Source organism: Argiope bruennichi, chromosome X1 (assembly GCF_947563725.1).
Source record: "Argiope bruennichi chromosome X1, qqArgBrue1.1, whole genome shotgun sequence".
Lineage (NCBI taxonomy): Eukaryota > Metazoa > Arthropoda > Arachnida > Araneae > Araneidae > Argiope > Argiope bruennichi.
The window spans coordinates 68,241,528-68,246,632 of NC_079162.1; the positions used below are offsets into that span (position 1 = coordinate 68,241,528).

The following is a 5,105-nucleotide window of genomic DNA, read 5'->3' on the forward strand; positions in this document are numbered from 1 at the left end:
GTGTGTATCACGTTTGTTCTTGAAACACATTGATCACCATGGTGATCAGGCATGATGATCAAATGGTGTTTTTGGAAATAGGGGATTCCTGATAAGCTGGCCGGCCGAGCCATCAGTCATCCTTTGTTAGGAAAACTATGAAGAGAGGTGCTTAATCTTAATGATTTAAAATTTAGTTAATAAAAAAAAGACATTAATATTTCGGAAAAAAATTTTTAAATAGCTAAAATATTCCGAATGCAATATTTTGAACATAAGTTAACAAGAATTTAAAGGTAAGCTTATCAATAAAAGATGAATTGAGAATTCGGCAAATGGATGTGATAAGTTGGTAATTAGTTTATTTATATACATAAATCAAAAATATTTAAAGAAATATTTTGAGTTAAATTACAATGCATCAGTTCAGCGTTAATACAACACTATGTTTCGTATTTAGAACTTTCAATTAATTTTTAATTATTCCAATAATTACATTTTTTATTAGTTAGAATTTATTGCATTTTTTTTACTTAAAAATTTTTATATAAGTTTAATTTACAATATAAAACTTACTGAAAATTAAATTATGCGTTATAGAATTAAAATCGTTGAAGATACAATAAAAACACTTAAAAATAGTATTGGAATGTCTGGAAAATAGACATGCTAGACATTCTATAGTACAACTTGAGGAACGCAAGTTCGTAAGAAGTAAAATACAATCCTATAGAATGTTCAACAAGAAAACAAATTTGTAAAAAATTTACTTCAAAAATTAAATTTACTTAAGTCAAAAATTAACTAAACTTGCAACATTTGATAAATAACATGTAAATATAAATTCCAGGTTGATTTATAACTCGTATCATAATAAATGATAGTTACATTTTTACTATTCGACTTTATTCATATTTGTGAAGACAGAATTTTGTAATCAATCTTGCACGCACTTCTTGGTATGCAACATAGTTGAAATTTTATACATTTTTGTATTATAAATGTCACTGATCTATTTTAATATTTTGGAAGCTTAATCGTCAGTTAATCATTAATTAAATTTTGATTCCTCAGAAGTGGCGCATGTGAAAAGGAAAATTTCAAAATTCTACAATATTTCTAATAATGAATTATTCAAGATTAAAATTAACAATTAAAATTTTCCTTTCTACACTTATAAAAGCATGATATAAAATGCTGTTATCACATTTTTATATATTAAATAATAATTCAGCTGAGCATATTAGTTGGCTGAATTGTTTGCAACAAATACGTCACTAATCCATAACGAATCATTTTCAATTAAAACGAATAAATCATTTTTTCTTCCATTTAAAATAAAATAAACTTTGTTTCTACATGGCCTCCGGAAATATTTAATTTCGCCATCATGAACTCAGCGCCGTAAATAAATTGAAAACTAGTTATTTTTTTTATCAATACTGAAACAATTTATAAATCTTGATGGACATCATTAAGAACTTGGGCGTTTAAAACCCATCTGGCGGAGAGAAAATCTTAAAGTTGAGATCTTCTAAATCAACCAAATTGAGGTCTTTATGAAATCCAAACATATCTAGGAATGCTCTAGTACGCGATGTCTCAAAGAACTATCATTTTAAAATCATGTTGCAAGAAACCAGATTATAGCACATTTAAGCTTTAAAATTAAATATTAATAGCAATATCAAAGACAAATACATGCAAAAACACAGGCTTGAGAATTCATGCAATTCTTTAAGTTTCCAATTCCTATGACATAGAAATATTCAATATTAGTTTAAATTCTAAAAATATTCAATACACTTGATGTTGGAAATAAGGACATAATACTTTCAAAGAAATGTTGCTTACGTTTCCACGAAATGATTGTAGATAATACGGGATATCACAATAATCTCCATCCTGCGGATGTACTGGCCTTGTTTTATTAGCAATAAAACAATTTAACGTTCCATATTAGACTTGATAAAATACCAAAAGTTGTACAAGCTCTCAGACTCCAAATTTTTTCGTTCATTCGTTTTGTATCGGTCGAGAATGCCAAGAAATGCTTGAGAATTCAATACAGTATTCTTTGCTCCACGTGAAAAATATATAGATTTCTATATCATGGAGCTAGATCTGAAAACAAAAAGGCAAATGTTTGAGTTACAAAAAAAAGATTATATACCATTTTCTAAAAACTATTTTACACCACTGAATACTGTATATTAAACTTGCAAACATAACTTAAAATAGAGTTTCGTTTAAATAATTTAGTTAATAGGTGAATTTTAAAAAGACGAAACAATATAAATAGAATCGTAATCATGAATTAGGCTGATAATTTTACTTACTAAATTTGTGAAGCCAAATCATTTGAGAAAACATCTTCGCAGCAAGAACAGCTAAAGTGGAACAAGTTCAGACTATCAGCCATCCACTTCTATAGGCAGGTGATGACAAATAGTAAATTGCCTCCATGGGAAGTGCTTTCTAACAAGCCACCAAAAGGACTTCTCGTTGCCATCTTCATTTACTCGATAAGTGTAGAACACAGGAGGTCTGGAATTGGTTTTGAAAGTATTTTTTGGTAATAAGACAATTTAGTGCTGCATTAATTGACGGAATAACTTGCTTGAAATTAGATTTTGGAACCAGTTATGCAATTTGGGGATAATGAACTTTTCTGCTCAAATATCTCAAAGATTCGTCGAATCTTCACATGAATTGGCATCACCTATGAATAGCGTTACCTATGACAATGCGCTTCCCCCAGAACATTGGACAGAATTCAATGCTAACTTCCTTTTTCTAAATATATCTTGTAAACTCTTTTCTTTCGCTTTTTTATAGTATGTATTCAAGGAGACAAAGTGTTCAAGGAGACAGACATTTGATTTTTAACGCCTTTCAACTCGTCGCTTAAAATTAAATTGATTCGATTATCTTCGCTGCTTTTTTGGCAGCAAAATCAAGCGACTTCTTATTCTTAATCATCTTCTCGAAGTTATGTTTGACATGTACAAGAAATATTCCATCGTAGAAATATCAATTGAAGTACAAGGAAAATTCGATTATCTGGACTGGGATATAATCAGAACTGAATTCTGAAATTGTTGGAAGTTACTGAAAATCGCAGGACGTTAGATGAGCTACAGGCAAGATCAAATTTCCCTTGATCACCGCTTTTGAACAAAACTTCAAGATGGAAAATCAGTTCATTTGAATGTCTAACAGTTTTAGACAAAACCTGCCGATTTTTCCCAGGATAGGTTATGATCAAGTCTATGGATTTTGCAAAATAAATTGAAGGTTAAAATGTTCTAATTTAATGTTTTCATCAGTTATTCCAATTTCATCTTGTATATTCAGAACTAAAGGAAACGGATTTAAAAAGAGTTCTGATATGCAAAATGATCCCTCAGAATTTAAATTCTTAAATCATTTCATTCCTTTTATGGCATTAAAATTGGATTTATCCTTCAATGTTACTGGATGATATGAGAATTCTAGATTTTATCAAAGACAATTTCTCAATACTCTATCAGTAGCTTAAGAATTCAATTAAAGCATTGCAGCAACACATCTTGTTTCATTTATGTTCTATAGGTGGAATCTTGCTTATCTTCCACAGTAAAATTTGACTACAAGACAGACCATATAATCTGGAATCCTCGATCACAACTCGGTTCTGTGAAATATCTGGATGACTTCTGTAGTGTTTTGAATTAGTAAAGAAATATGCAATCTTAATGGATTTTAAAAAAATTCAAACATCTAGAATAGTATTCTTAGTTGGCTGTCAGTACTGAAGACAATCATCCACTTTTGACAAAACATACATAGAATTTCAATAAATTTGACTGTAACCGAAAGAATTAATGCGCTTTCGCTTGCAGTTAAGATTGCAGTGTTTACCTTAAGATTTATAAACAAATCGCTTCAGCAGACTTTCCGAAATGAATTTTTTAGCTAATTTATAACTTTATTAATAAATTTAGATTCATACGCCTAGCACTAGCAATTAGTATTCTTCCCAAAGTGTTGTTTTCGACAATACGCTATCATCTAATTATTTCTATTATATATTAATTATATTTAAAATATTTACTTTCCTCCAGGTCTTTCTCTGCTTCTGCTGAATTACATTGATTGCAATTTAAACTTTAAGAACTCGAGAAGCGATGATAGGTTAATTTGATGTATTAATTCACTACTTTCGCATTTTAATGTTGAGAAATGTAAAACCCTAAGCTATATAAATTTACTATAAAAGCAATTACAATTCAAGATTGCAAATTAGTGATAAATCAAATTTTAGTTTTCTAACTTTCAGATTGTATAAAAAACTGAATGAGGAGTGTCTGGGAAAGAATTCAATGCAATTTTTCAAGTGCAATTAACCAGTAGAACAGAAATATGTTAGTAAAATAAAGACAATTCTTCTACCTTAATAACATTACTAAATGTTAAATCTATCCAATCGAGTATTTTACGTGAATTTTTCTGCATATAAAAATACATGCGTTCTTTGAAATTTTACAGAGAATGAGAGTTGTCAGTATTTGAGAAACAGTTTCTTTTGTCAATCTTACATTAAGTAGCATGTGAAACTCAAACTTTCGAATCTTTATTTTTACTAGTAATAGAAGTTTAATAGTAAGCCATGGATTCGATAATAGTCCATATATATTCTGAAATCAATGTCTTGCTATTTCAAGCCGACACAATTTTTCAGAGATTTAATTAAAATCAACTTTCATATCAACTTACCTTCCAGAAACTGAGCATGATGAATATAGATTAACTAAGGGAGATTAGATTCTAAAATGCATTTCACCTTATATCTAGAGGTGTTATCTAAAAAGTACAAAATTTAATACTCCAAGATGGCAGTTTTCGGATAGCATGAAACCAAAACCCTGGAAATTGTTCTCTCAAGTTGAAATTTTTGGTTTCCGCTTGAAAAATCTGAAACGTTAATATTTGAATAGGATTCACATGACATTTCAGTATTAAGGTCTAAATTTAACATGTCAGAAGTTTTGACGATTATATTTTTAATCTAGATACTTTCAAACTTATTAACCAGCTTCCTAAGAATTAGATTATTAATCGGTAATATCGGAAAGAAATTTTTC

At 29.1% G+C, this 5,105-nt stretch overlaps 1 long non-coding RNA gene across 1 annotated transcript; it reads right to left on the minus strand.

The window, feature by feature from the left end:
- Positions 1-1,490: 1,490 nt before the first annotated feature.
- LOC129959486 (uncharacterized) lies at positions 1,491-2,389 on the minus strand. The gene is made up of 3 exons (XR_008783443.1): positions 2,319-2,389; positions 1,834-2,103; positions 1,491-1,731 (listed from the first exon to the last, which is right to left on the minus strand). It is a non-coding gene; the product is annotated as an uncharacterized LOC129959486 (long non-coding RNA).
- Between the last annotated feature and the right edge of the window lie 2,716 nt (positions 2,390-5,105).